This window comes from Pongo pygmaeus, chromosome 9 (genome assembly GCF_028885625.2).
Source record: "Pongo pygmaeus isolate AG05252 chromosome 9, NHGRI_mPonPyg2-v2.0_pri, whole genome shotgun sequence".
Classification (NCBI taxonomy): Eukaryota; Metazoa; Chordata; class Mammalia; order Primates; family Hominidae; genus Pongo; species Pongo pygmaeus.
This window is the reverse complement of record NC_072382.2, coordinates 16,144,902-16,160,353: the sequence shown is the minus strand read 5'-3', so window position 1 is coordinate 16,160,353 and position 15,452 is coordinate 16,144,902. Positions and strand designations below refer to the sequence as shown.

General features: G+C 41.9%; 1 long non-coding RNA gene across 1 annotated transcript in view; it reads right to left on the bottom strand.

The window, feature by feature from the left end:
* The window catches only part of LOC134740325 (uncharacterized), a 103,319-nt gene extending 90,791 nt beyond the window's left edge, over positions 1-12,528 (bottom strand). Inside the window, exon 1 of the long non-coding RNA XR_010127720.1 lies at positions 12,356-12,528. This is a non-coding gene — a long non-coding RNA (uncharacterized LOC134740325). The remainder of the gene's footprint in view (positions 1-12,355) is intronic.
* Between the last annotated feature and the right edge of the window lie 2,924 nt (positions 12,529-15,452).

Sequence of the window (15,452 nt, the reverse complement as noted above, 5' to 3'; positions counted from 1 at the left end):
ATTACAATTTCTGAATTCCTGATCTCAAAAAAAAAAGAAAAATACACTTCATGAAAAAAACATGGCCTCATTTGGCTCCACTCTCCCACCCTGTCATTGGAGCTTGGATTACTGTGAACATTGTAGCCACAGCAAAAAGAAAAAATAAAATGGCATTTTTACTCCTTCTGATAGTCTAGATTTTAAAAAACAACAGAAATATTAATAGAATTGTCTTTTGTTGTAAAGTCTACCAGTATTAACCAACACCTCATCTCTCCTTAAAAAATAAACCTCCACCAAATTGAATGTTTATACTTGATGCGATTTGACAGTGTGCAATTCCAGCACCTAAAGAATAGTGTACTTGAGGGGAGGAGCCAAGATGGCCGAATAGGAACAGCTCTGGTCTACAGCTCCCAGCGTGAGCGATGCAGAAGATGGGTGATTTCTGCATTTCCATCTGAGGTACCGTGTTCATCTCACTAGGGAGTGCCAGACAGTGGGTGCAGGTCAGTGGGTGAGTGCACCGTGCACTAGCCGAAGCAGGGGAGAGGCATTGCCTCACTCAGGAAGTGCAAGGGGTCAGGGAGTTCCCATTCCAGGGGTGACAGACGGCACCTGGAAAATCGGGCCACTCCCACCTGAATACTGTGACAAAAAGACAGCAGTAACCTCTGCAGACTTAAATGTCCCTGTCTGACAGCTTTGAGGAGAGCAGTGGTTCTCCCAGCACGCAGCTGGAGATCTGAGAATGGGCTGACTGCCTCCTCAAGTGGGTCCCTGACCCCTGACCCCCGAGCAGCCTAACTGGGAGGCACCCCCCAGCAGGGGTAGACTGACACCTCACACAGCCGGCCAGGTACTCCAACAGACCTGCAGCTGAGGGTCCTGTCTGTTAGAAGGAAAACTAACAGAAAGGACATCCACACCAAAAACCCGTCTGTACATCACCATCATCAAAGACCAAAAGTAGATAAAACCACAAAGATGGGGAAAAAACAGAGCAGAAAAACTGGAAACTCTAAAAAGTAGAGTACCTCTCCTCCTCCAAAGGAACGCAGTTCCTCACCAGCAATGGAACAAAGCTGGACGGAGAATGACTTTGACGAGCTGAGAGAAGAAGGCTTCAGACGATCAAATTACTCCGAGCTACGGGAGGATATTCAAACCAAAGGCAAAGAAGTTGAAAACTTTGAAAAAAATTTAGAAGAATGTATAACTAGAATAACCAATACAGAGAAGTGCTTAAAGGAGCTGATGGAGCTGAAAACCAAGGCTCGAGAATTACGTGAAGAATGCAGAAGCCTCAGGAGCCGATGCGATCAAATGGAAGAAAGGGTATCAGCCCTGGAAGATGAAATGAATGAAATGAAGCGAGAAGGGAAGTTTAGAGAAAAAAGAATAAAAAGAAACGAGCAAAGCCTCCAAGAAATGTGGGACTATGTGAAAAGACCAAATCTACGTCTGATTGGTGTACCTGAAAGTGACGGGGAGAATGGAAACAAGTTGGAAAACACTCTGCAGGATATTATCCAGGAGAACTTCCCCAATCTAGCAAGGCAGGCCAACATTCAGATTCAGGAAATACAGAGAACGCCACAAAGATACTCCTCGAGAAGAGCAACTCCAAGACACATAATTGTCAGATTCACCAAAGTTGAAATGAAGGAAAAAATGTTAAGGGCAGCCAGAGAGAAAGGTCAGGTTACCATCAAAGGGAAGCCCATCAGACTAACAGCGGATCTCTCGGCAGAAACCCTACAAGCCAGAAGAGAGTGGGGGCCAATATTCAACATTCTTAAAGAAAAGAATTTTCAACCCAGAATTTCATATCCTGCCAAACTAAGCTTCATAAGTGAAGGGGAAATAAAATACTTTACAGACAAGCAAATGCTGAGAGATTTTGTCACCACCAGGCCTGCCCTAAAAGAGCTCCTGAAGGAAGCGCTAAACATGGAAAGGCACAACCAGTACCAGCCACTGCAAAATCATACCGAAATGTAAAGACCATCGAGACTAGGAAGAGACTGCATCAACTAACGAGCAAAATAACCAGCTAACATCATAATGACAGGATCAGATGCACACATAACAATATTAACTTTAAATGTAAATGGACTAAATGCTCCAATTAAAAGACACAGACTGGCAAATTGGATAAAGACTCAAGACCCATCAGTGTGCTGTATTCAGGAAACCCATCTCACGTGCAGAGACACACATAGGCTCAGAATAAAAGGATGGAGGAAGATCTACCAAGCAAATGGAAAACAAAAAAAGGCAGGGGTTGCAATCCTAGTCTCTGATAAAACAGACTTTAAACCAACAAAGATCAAAAGAGACAAAGAAGGCCATTACATAATGGTAAAGGGATTAATTCAACAAGAAGAGCTAATTATCCTAAATATATATGCACCCAATACAGGAGCACCCAGATTCATAAAGCAAGTCCTGAGTGACCTACAAAGAGACTTAGACTCCCACACATTAATAATGGGAGATTTTAACACCCCACTGTCAACATTAGACAGATCAATGAGACAGAAAGTCAACAAGGATACCCAGGAATTGAACTCAGCTCTGCACCAAGTGGACCTAATAGACATCTACAGAACTCTCCACCCCAAATCAACAGAATATACATTTTTTTCAGCACCACACCACACCTATTCCAAAATTGACCATATACGTGGAAGTAAAGCTCTCCTCAATAAATGTAAAAGAACAGAAATTATAACAAACTATCTCTCAGATCACAGTGCAATCAAGCTAGAACTCAGGATTAAGAATCTCACTCAAAACCGCTCAACTACATGGAAACTGAACAACCTGCTCCTGAATGACTACTGGGTACATAACAAAATGAAGGCAGAAATAAAGATGTTCTTTGAAACCAACGAGAACCAAGACACAACATACCAGAATCTCTGGGATGCATTCAAAGCAATGTGTAGAGGGAAATTTATAGCACTAAATGCCCACAAGAGAAAGCAGGAAAGATCCACAATTGACACCCTAACATCACAATTAAAAGAACTAGAAAAGCAAGAGCAAACACATTCAAAAGCTAGCAGAAGGCAAGAAATAACTAAAATCAGAGCAGAACTGAAGGAAATAGAGACACAAAAAACCCTTCAAAAAATAAATGAATCCAGGAGCTGGTTTTTTGAAAGGATCAACAAAATTGATAGACCGCTAACAAGATTAATAAAGAAAAAAAGAGAGAAGAATCAAATAGATGCAATAAAAAATGATAAAGGGGATATCACCACCGATCCCACAGAAATACAAACTACCATCAGAGAATATTACAAACACCTCTACGCAAATAAACTAGAAAATCTAGAAGAAATGGATAAATTCCTCAACACATACACCCTCCCAAGACTAAACCAGGAAGAAGTTGAATCTCTGAATAGACCAATAACAGGAGCTGAAATTGTGGCAATAATCAATAGCTTACCAACCAAAAAAAGTCCAGGACCAGATGGGTTCACAGCCGAATTCTACCAGAGGTACAAGGAGGAGCTGGTACCATTCCTTCTGAAACTATTCCAATCAATAGAAAAAGAGGGAATCCTCCCTAACTCATTTTATGAGGCCAGCATCATCCTGATACCAAAGCCTGGCAGAGACACAACAAAAAAAGAGAATTTTAGACCAATATCCTTGATGAACATTGATGCAAAAATCCTCAATAAAATACTGGCAAACAGAATCCAGCAGCACATCAAAAAGCTTATCCACCCTGATCAAGTGGGCTTCATCCCTGGGATGCAAGGCTGGTTCAATATATGCAAATCAATAAATGTAATCCAGCATATAAACAGAAACAAAGTCAAAAACCACATGATTATCTCAATAGATGCAGAAAAGGCCTTTGACAAAATTCAACAACCCTTCATGCTAAAAACTCTCAATAAATTAGGTATTGATGGGACGTATCTCAAAATAATAAGAGCTATTTATGACAAACCCACAGCCAATATCATACTGAATGGGCAAAAACTGGAAGCATTCCCTTTGAAAACTGGCACAAGACAGGGATGCCCTCTCTCACCACTTCTATTCAACACAGTGTTGGAAGTTCTGGCCAGGGCAATTAGGCAAGAGAAGGAAATCAAGGGTATTGAATTAGGAAAAGAGGAAGTCAAATTGTCCCTGTTTGCAGATGACATGATAGTATATCTAGAAAACCCCATTGTCTCAGCCCAAAATCTCCTTAAGCTGATAAGCAACTTCAGCAAAGTCTCAGGATACAAAATCAATGTACAAAAATCACAAGCATTCTTATACATCAATAACAGACAAACAGAGAGCCAAATCATGAGTGAACTCCCATTCACAATTGCTTCAAAAAGAATAAAATACCTAGGAATCCAACTTACTAGGGATGTGAAGGACCTCTTCAAGGAGAACTACAAACCACTGCTCAAGGAAATAAAAGAGGATACAAACAAATGGAAGAACATTCCATGCTCGTGGGTAGGAAGAATCAATATCATGAAAATGGCAATCCTTCCCAAGGTAATTTACAGATTCAATGCCATCCCCATCAAGTTACCAATGACTTTCTTCACAGAATTGGAAAAAACTACTTTAAAGTTCATATGGAACCAAAAAAGAGCCCGCATCGCCAAGTCAATCCTAAGCCAAAAGAACAAAGCTGGAGGCATCACACTACCTGACTTCAAACTATACTACAAGGCTACAGTAACCAAAACAGCATGGTACTGGTACCAAAACAGAGATATAGATCAATGGAACAGAACAGAGCCGTCAGAAATAATGCCACATATCTACAACTATCTGATCTTTGACAAACCTGACAAAAACAAGAAATGGGGAAAGGATTCCCTATTTAATAAATGGTGCTGGGAAAACTGGCTAGCCATATGTAGAAAGCTGAAACTGGATCCCTTCCTTACACCTTATACAAAAATCATTTCAAGATGGATTAAAGACTTAAATGTTAGACCTAAAACCATAAAAACCCTAGAAGAAAACCTAGGCATTACTATTCAGGACATAGGCATGGGCAAGAACTTCATGTCTAAAACACCAAAAGCAATGGCAACAAAAGCCAAAATTGACAAATGGGATCTAATTAAACTAAAGAGCTTCTGCACAGCAAAGGAAACTACCATCAGAGTGAACAGGCAACCTACAAAATGGGAGAAAATTTTCGCAACCTACTCATCTGACAAAGGGCTAATATCCAGAATCTACAATGAACTCCAACAAATTTACAAGAAAAAAACAAAGAACCCCATCAAAAAGTGGGCAAAGGACATGAACAGACACTTCTCAAAAGAAGACATTTATGCAGCCAAAAAACACATGAAAAAATGCTCACCGTCACTGACCATCAGAGAAATGCAAATCAAAACCACAATGAGATACCATCTCACACCAGTTAGAATGGCAATCATTAAAAAGTCAGGAAACAACAGGTGCTGGAGAGGATGTGGAGAAATAGGAACACTTTTACACTGTTGGTGGGACTGGAAACTAGTTCAACCCTTGTGGAAGTCAGTGTGGCGATTCCTCAGGGATCTAGAACTAGAAATTCCATTTGACCCAGCCATCCCATTACTGGGTATATACCCAAAGGACTATAAATCATGCTGCTATAAAGACACATGCACACGCATGTTTATTGCAGCATTATTCACAATAGCAAAGACTTGGAACCAACCCAAATGTCCAACAATGATAGACTGGATTAAGAAAATGTGGCACATATACACCATGGAATACTATGCAGCCATAAAAAATGATGAGTTCATGTCCTTTGTAGGGATATGGATGAAATTGGAAATCATCATTCTCAGTAAACTATCGCAAGAACAAAAAACCAAACACCGCATATTCTCACTCATAGGTGGGAATTGAACAATGAGAACACATGGACCCAGGAAGGGGAACATCACACTTCGGGGACTGTTGTGGGGTGGGGGGAGGGGGGAGGGATAGCATTGGGAGATATACCTAATGCTAGATGACGAGTTGGTGGGTGCAGCGCACCAGCATGGCACATGTATACATATGTAACTTACCTGCACGTTGCGCACATGTACCATAGAGCCTAAAGTATAAGAATAATAATAATAATAATAATAATAATTAATAAATCAAAAAAAATCAAAAAAATTAAAATTAAAATTAAAAAAAAAAAAAGAATAGTGTACTTAATGGAGTTTTTAAGAAACTCCAATTCATCTTAGAAGGCTGTGGTAGATCTGTTACAGCTTACTATAAATCAATACAATCAGATTTCTAAACTCCTAAGACCTGGCTGATTTGTTACATAGACTGAAACAAAAGCATGGTCTGAGAAAGAGAGTAAACATGTCATTTGGGATTTCAAAGGGTGGAAAATTCTTGCCTAAAAAATAAACTCAGGAACTTGGGGTCATAAAAAAACAGCTATATTTTGGCACTCAAGAGGCAAAAGCTAATAGAGATGATGAAAGAACACAAAGCAAATAACATTTGCCTATTTCAAAATCGTGCCTCAGGCAGGTCCTGTATCCAGAAGAGGATGTTCATCCAGGGTCTGAGGCTAAGGTCATCTTAGCACAGCCCAGCTGCCAGCTTCCCTCCTCTGCCTCTTCCCTGAATGCAAGCCAGCTTCCCTTATCTAGTCCTTCGTGGACCTGTTTAAAAAGTGATCCCTAAACCTTATAATGCACTTGGATTTAAAAAAAAAGAAAGCATGGGAAAGAGGAAAGAAGATTTCTTCAATATGGCACAAGTAAGTCCAATATTATGAACAAACACACTAAAAATGAATGGGGTAATTTTCTTATTAAAATATATGTTTTTCATACTGATTTAAAAACAAAGTCCGAGAAGCATACATCTCTGTGCCCTCACATGGTGGAGACAGAGGAGAGCTCAGACTCTCTTCCCTTTCTTAGAAGGACTTAATACCGTCAAGGGGGCTCCACCCTTATGACTTAATCTAAACCCCATTACTTCTCAAAAGCCCACCTCCAAGTCCATTGGGAGTTGGGTCTTCAACATATGAATTTGGGGGTCACTGTCAGTACATAAGCAAGCATATCTGAAATAAACAACACACAAGGGTTCACGGAAAGGAAAAAGATATACTAAATGAATGTGAAACTGAAAAGCAAAGTAATACCATCAACACTACTCAAAATAGAATGTAATTTGAACATCTGCTAAATACAGAAATTCTCCCACAACATAGTTCATGAATCTGACTCACAACACAACACAACTACAAACTGTACATGGCAAAAGCTGACAGACATACAAAAGAAAAATGCAAATCCACAGTCTCAGTGGGAGAACTCAAAAAACTTCCCTCAGAAAGCAACACATGATGCTGACAAAAAATAACTACAATTTGAGAAAATGCCATCACAACTTGATATTTCTGCTGATGTTGGGGTTATCTGCTTACTGTGTATTTGAGAACTTCTGTTCATCTGCTTGTCAAACTGACCAGCAAGGGGAGCTGGTGAGGTAAACACTCCATCTGGAGAATGCTGGGAACTTGTCTCTAAGTCTAGAGGCTACTGGTCCCCCTCATGATCATCACCTATCAGGCGCAAGCACTGCTGATACAGGAGCTAAAAAGAAATTATTAAGCAGTCAGTTTAGGTAAGAGAGTCCTCGGTAAGGTTTTTCTTTTAATAAAAAGGCAGCCCCCATATAATTTCTTTTCTAGCAAAAATCAGCCTAAAAAATCAAGCCACAAGCATACATAAGCAAGCTAAAACCTTGCATAGGTAAATGTCGGGACCTATGCAAATAGAAAAGGGATACCTGGAAGCCAGGCATACTCAACATACAGGTTTCCTCTTCCTATATATATATATATATATATATATATATTTTTTTTTTTCAGATGAAATCTCGCTCTGTCACTCAGGCTGGAGTGCAGCGGTGCATTCTCAGCTCAATGCAACCTCCGCCTCCTGGGTTCAAGCAATTCTCTCCCTCAGCCTCCTGAGTAGCTGAGATTACAGGTGTCCACCACCACGCACGGCTAATTTTTTTTTTTCGTGGTTTTTTAGTAGAGGCAGGGTTTCACCATCTTGGCCAGGCTGGTCTTGAACTCCTAACCTCTCGTGATCCACCGTCCTTGGCCTCCGAATGTGCTAGGATTATAGGCACGAGCTACCACACCTGGCCTCCTATTCCCTTTTCTTTGTCTTCACGTGTGCAGATGACATGGCACGGGCCAGGCAGAGGCCCCGTTTGCATACTAAAGATTCATGTGGGATGGCCAGGCTCTTCATGCATCATATAAATGGCACACCTGCTCCAACCAACCCTCTGAGCCCTATGTAAATCAGACACTGCCTCCTCAAGCTCCTCTATAAAAACAACCACAACTCGCCCCAAACCAGGAAACCTGCTCAGGCACCCTTCCAATGCATGAGGAAACTCTCTCTTCATTCTTTTGCCTATTAAACTTTTGCTCTTAAACCCACTCCTTTGGTGTCCACTTCTACAATTTCCATAGTGTGAGACAACAAACCTCTGGCATTTCCCCAGACAAATGATGCCGCTTCGCTGCCATCTCAAGCCCAAGTGCCAAAAATGACCACTTTAGCCTGAAGAATGCCACGGCTGCCACCATGCTGCTTAGCATAAGCAAGGACACGAAGATGGAGTGGGACGGGTTTATTAGAGAGGACACAATAAAACCATATCTCAGGCAACCTTGCACTTCTTAACTTCTGTCATTTTCAAACTTAAAGGAGTTTTTTCTTGTTATTGGTTTGTTTTTCTTTTTGTTTTAACAGTTTCTATTTCTGGCCAAAAGAATGCTCTTTGTTTTCCTGCTATGACATATTTATTCTTTGTTCTAAAGTCTTTCCTATGATTTCATATAGGAACTAAGAAGACAGCCAGGTGTTTGCTCAACACATTGATCCCCTCTCCACCTAGAACTCTCTTTACTCTTTCTCCCAGGAACATTCCACCCTTCCTGTTCTGCCAGTTTCCTCATATTTGCCTCATACAGTTGATCTTGTAGGCAGATGAACCCGGGCCAGTTCTACTTTACTATGGACACCAACTCTTCTGAAATAACATCTGAGTCTTGGGATTTGCATATGAATCTTCCCTTGACACAGCAAACAGTCTTTCCTTTTACCTTCACTAAAGGCATCTACTTGGGAGAATGGACAGCACTAAAATTCTACAGATTTCAAAACCAAACCTTCTGTGCCTTTCCAGAGTCCTTGGAATGAAAAAGAGAAAATAGGTTAGAACGGATATTTTCTCCTTCCTTCCCTACCGTGAATGAGCTCCTATTTTTAAAGGGAATCATTGGGGACAATCCAAAAGAAACTCTTGCAAATCAAGCTTTGCCATGCTACCACGAGAAGGGTAATCTGTGTTCCCAGTGGTGAAATTTTTAAATTTTGGTAATCATCTCCAGGGTCCCTCCTATGGATAACAAAAATATTTTAAAAATCTATAAGGGTGCAACCTTTCAGAGCAATGCCTCTTTGCAAGGACCTACCAAGGTCTAGAGATCATAGCACCTCACTAGCAGCCTACAGGCATTCTCCAAAGGTTCCCACCTGCCCCACCCAACACACACACACACACACACACACACACACACACACACACACCATCCTTCTATCCTTTGGCCCTAGATTTCACCTAACTTTGTTCTAAATCTTAATCTCTCTGAGCCCCCAAATTCGTGTGTTACAGGGCCTAGGTAATCCGTTTCTAAGCATATTCCCTGACTTCTTAAATACTATTTATGAAACATATATCTAAAGTAAAACTATATTTCAGGCCAGATCAGCACACTTCTTATTACAATTATAAACACTGAACTTCTTAGTTGCTGGGAAAATATATTGAAAAGGCATTATTCTTGTATAGCCATAGATTATCTATGGAAAACTATTGAGGGTCTCGAGAATGAGTGAAAATTGTTTCCCTAATATACACTTTTTTTCTTTTGAAAAGTATATCCTGCATATATTCAAAAGATAATGTTTTTCAAAAAGGGAAATTGTCTCCACTGTGGACTCTTATTAATTCACTTATCCATCAAATTCTCTTATTAACTCACTTATCCATCATATTCCCTTATTAACTTTTTATTCAATCACTGGTATTTGTTTCTAGTGCTCATAATTGAACACAAATTTCTTTACTATTATATAAAATAAAGTAACAGCTATTCACCGTTTCCTCCTTTACCTCAATAAGTGGACATCTTCCAATAGATTCATTTCCCTGTTTTGCTCCCTCCTCCGATCCAGATGAGTGTGCTAAGAGATACAAAATCCTTTTATTCCTCTACCCTTCAACCCCCTGAGCCCAATATTTTAGTTCCACGTGTTTCAGTTCCAAGTGTCACAGAATTTCCCTTGCAGTGTGTCGCATCCATTTAAAGAATCCTTCTTTAAAACTTTTCTTACACATTCCCAGAAAGACTATCATTGTCCACTTAGAGTTAACTCTCCACATACAATTTGTCAATTTTTTTTTACTCACCACTGTTTCTTCTCCTTATTTTCTGGTCCTATCTGAAATCTCTGTTCCTATTTGATTAGTTAAAATTGCTTCTTCAGTATTTTCTGCATGTAAATATGCTACTGATATAATATCTGGACTCCCAAATCCACAAATATCTTTCTTTGACCCTCACAAGAATATAATTTCTGCAGCCTTATAAATTGACAAATGTTTGTCTTTTACCCTCAAGGGACTGAATCCCTATGACATCACATTTTAAGATGACCAAATTTAATTTTTTCCACTTTATCCATAAGGAAACTGAGGTACAAAGAAACAAGGTAACCTTGAACCTTCATTCAAGGTCACAAAGCTAGCGAAAAATGGATGACTAGCGATGAGGGCTTCAGGTTGAGATTAACAAACAACATCACAGGATATAATAGGATTTAACCCAACTTCAACTTCATAAAATGAATGGACATTCCATGATCTTCCCTGCACTCCCACCCCCACCTCAGGGGATTTCAGGATGTACCGGGCAAAGCTGTCTCCCTCCATCCCCAACCGTTTCTCAGGCAGTCACGGGTGTTCAGAACTCCTCACTGCCCCTCTTGAAGCTTACATTCTGGAGCAGGGAGACAGAAACTAAACCAAAAATTTAAAAAATAGTGAACATACTTCCTATAAACTCAGATATAGTATGTGAAAAACAACACATGATTTGACGACAGAAGATGATGGAGGGAGAAACAACAACAAATAAATAGGAAAAGAGGCCTCAGATAGGAGCAGGTAAGAAGCAGAGAAAACAGGAAGGGGTCAGGATCGGTCTCCCTAAAAGGCTGGCATTTGACAGAGAGTTGCAGAAAGAAGGAATAGAGCCAAGCACATAACAGGAGGGCAGATTTGCAGTCTGAAGCACCCAAGATGGTCCACTAGGATGAACAAAGGACACACTTGAAACACCATTTAGATTCATCTTCATCTAAAAAATAAGAAATTAAGTGTGTGTAATATTTAATTACTTAGTGCATTAATTAATTACAGTAGAATATATAGAGTTGATGTTCTATTTGTTAAAAAATAGATATCTAAAATTAAACCTCAGAGATTACTCTTGCCTATGATAACGAGATTCTGAAAGGCATGGATAGATCTCACCCATCTCTGTATCTTCAGAATCCATCATATTATGTGGAACATAATAGGTATCAGTAGTATGTTGTGGGGAAAAATCGAAACCATGCTGAGCACCGGAATTCTGTGTAAATCTTTTTCAAAAATCTCTTCTACTTTACATCAGAGTCCCTTTTGTATTTTTAGTATCATCCAGCCCCACGCCTTGCAGATGAGCCCCTAAGAAATGAATGGGTGAATGAATGCGTGGACAGCGGGATGGATCAGTGAGTGAGGAGCAGTGATTCGCAGGACCTGCATGCATTGAAATCCTGCCAAAGCAGCCTCTGCAAAATAAAAGACCGTAGGCTTTGGTGTCTGACAGAAGTTAAAATTATCCAAGGACTGTCCTTGGGCCGCTTAGTTGAGGTTTCCTAATCTGTGAAACAGAAAATGAATTCATTAGGAAGATGACTGAGACAAACTTACGGACGGTGCCAAAGCAGGTTGCCTGGCATTGAGGGACGCTTCACACCTGTTATCTCTCTCCCTATTCTCTCTTCACCCCTACTCCCGCCCGGCAGCTTCCCGCTGTCAGCACCAGAAATACTTACCTGCTGAGAAAAGGAAAAGCACAACACTGACTTTACCCCGCGACGCTTTAAAAAACTCAGAAAACCCCAGCGCGATGGGGAGTAGGTTTGCCTAGAGACAGGTGGAGCAGCTGTAGTTTAGAGGAAGGTGAATTGAGAAAGAGGGTTGAGCCACTACGAGCGGGAGTTACCTTGGACTAACAGTTGTATCTTCAGCGAGCACATGTCCTGGAATCTCCCACGCCCATCCCTTTTTTTAGCGCCACAAATGCAGCCTCCTAAGAGAATGGGAAGCTTGGGAGTCAGAGAACTGAAGACTGAGCTACCATTGGCCTTCATGGATGTCAATGTTCACTTGTCGCTTTTTTTTCTTCCTCGCCTCCTTGCCCCACCCTATCCCGGTAGGCGCGTTCTCTGGCGCCCTCATATGGCAGCATGTGGGACTACACCAAATGCGGAAAGGCGCCTTCCCCTGCCCTGAGTATCTGCAAACCCAGGGCTGGGCTCGGTTTTTAAGGGCTGGGCTGGCGTGCCAGGGGCGGTGCTAAAAAGGGGCTGCCTAGGCAGATGTCATTCCCACAAGATGCAAGTAAAGAAGCACCGCGGACGCCCGGGGAGGGTCTCAGAGCGACAAGAGGGGTGGTTGACCAGCTGACTGGCCTCACTTCTGACAAATACATATTACCCAGCCACAGTCCAACCAAGGGTATCAAAACAGGATCTCCGCAGATGGAGTTCAGCGTTATGTGTTTTGGAGAGCTCGCAATAAGATTTTCATGCATCATAAACTTTGCCTGAGTGTGTCAGCCAGTTTTGTTGATGCCAGGGTTTGTTCAAAGCTGCAGATTACTGAGCCTCACCCCAGACCTACTCTACTTAAATATAGTGGGGTTCCCATAATCACCATTTTTAAAAACCTATCCAAGTTAAAGTACAGAGAATCACAAACTGGAAGAACTCCTTAATTTACAAATAAGGAATGGAGACCACCCCACCAAGAGAAAAAGGAATTTGCCCAAGGTCTCCCTGAAAGAGAAGAAGAAAACGTGAGGCTCTAAGGTTAAAATCCTACCTGACACCCTTTCCTTTCCCCAACTAGTCCTGTGACCTCTAGCAAACTATCGTGTCCTAATCTGTGAAATGGGAGCAACAGTCACATGTGCCCCAACTGGTGACTGTGAATATTAAATGAGGCCACAATGAGTCAACTACCAAGCACCGCCCCACTGGAAGTTGAGGTTGAACTAATTCTAGATCGCCCTACCCCCATTCATCTCCCAGTACCATTGTATGACTGTGGAGGTGAAACCATCCAGCTGCCTGTTGGTCCCAAACCATGTTCACCTCCACCCACGGCTCACTGAATATTTCTTTTCTTGGAGAGAGAGAGAGAGAGGCTCCTTGGAGCCTCTGGAGTCTGGAGGGGGATGTTACCTTCCCCATCCGTGCATTGTCTTTCCAAGATAGGATGGACTACGTGGTCTCCATGGGAAGAATTAGCTGCCGCCGTGTCAAGGCTGGCTCCTAAGTGGTCGCTGGAGGCTTAGAGACCCCACTCCAGCTCTCTCTCAAATGGAGGAAGCTTGTTTGCAGCAGTGAGTGAGGTGGGCCCACTATGTACCCACGGGAGGAGAGGAAAAGACCATCCCATCTAACCTCTTACATAACCCATTGCAAGCTCCAGTATGTGGTGTCCAGGCCCGTATCTATAACCCACCCCCAGAGGCCAATTCTCCTCAGCCTTTCCTGCCACTTCTGCCGTTGTACAGCCAGACAGTTCCCCTGTTCTCTTCTATCAAACTCCTACTCATCTCTCAGCCATCTAGTCCAAATATAAATCTTTCTCTGTGATATACTGTCAAGGTAGAGGCAGTGGTGCCTCCCTCCGTATTCCCAGAACATGTCATCTGCACCTCTAAATACAGACATCATCCTACTGTTAGGGTTCAAAAGCATCTTTAGGGGTTCATGAAGGAATCACTCTTCGTAAACACTGGCCTTATTCCCTAACTTCACCAGACCCGACCTTAGTGCATGATCCATTCCCACCTCTCCCAATCACATGAGAGGCCTTTTCCTCTCTATGGGTTTGCAAAACACAAAATGACCCAACCACCAGTTACTGGCCAAAAGGATTCTTATCACATTTATAATAAAATCCAGGCAACAAGATGCTTTGTGCCAAGGGAATGCTCCTTTTCAGGGCAAACACTCTGTCCCCAGGAATGTTAGACAACTTCCATAGCCCCATATAAGCATTAGCTAGAAGTGAGTTTTCTTTGGTGGCCCAACAGATTTCCTGAGAATCCCTACTCTGTCACTGATTCAAATTGCAGTGGGATTGCATCAAACCTCTCAGAGCACAGCTGCAAAGGGAAAAGCAAAGCTAGAGCCCTACTCTGGACCTATCACTCTAGACAGTTAGTTTTTCTGTGAGGGTCAGTTTTATACGTAAGGAAGAAATGGAAGATTGCTCCCAAAATGGCATCAGGTTACTTATCCCAATTGTGTGGTTCAGTTGCTACTTCAGTGATGAGCAAATAAACAGGAAGTAGAAGCATAACTATTCCTAGGCTCAGGAAACAGGGAAGCTCAGGAATTGGGGTGCAGCAGTGCTGCTTGGAGCGCCATTGCAAAGGGAAAAGGGTGGTCCACTGGGAGGTAAAATTCAGGGAATCTAAGACACAGGGGCTATGGGAAACGAGGCAGGCTTTTGTATTTATCATTTGCCGTGATATCTCTCTGTGAACTTTCTTCTCCCTTTTAATTTTCCCTGTACTTTAATTATATTTCTTAGGCCTGACGCGGTGCCTTACATCTGTAATCCCAGTACTTTGGGAGGCTGAGGCAGGCAGAGCACCTGAGGCCAGGAGTTCGACCCAGCCTGGCCAACATGATGAAACCGGATCTCTACTAGAAAAAGAAAACTTAGCTGGGCATGGTGGCAGGCACCTGTAATCCCAGCTGCTCAGGAGGCTGAGGTAAGAGAATCGCTTGAACACAGGAGGTGGAGGTTGCAGTGAACCGACATCATGCCACTGCACTCCAGCCTGACCAATAGAGCAAGACTCTGTGTCAAAAAAAAAAAAAAACTTCTCAGTTAATGGCCAACATTGTTACTATCATGAGTCCCAGCTTCCCTGTCTTCCTGTCATCATGTGTTGAATGTCCACTTCCCTCCTTATTTTTCAGTTGGAGTGGATTAGCATCTCCAATTCGACATGTCAAAAGTAGAATTTTACACACATACACATACACACAACCCCACTCCTGGCACACACAGCATCT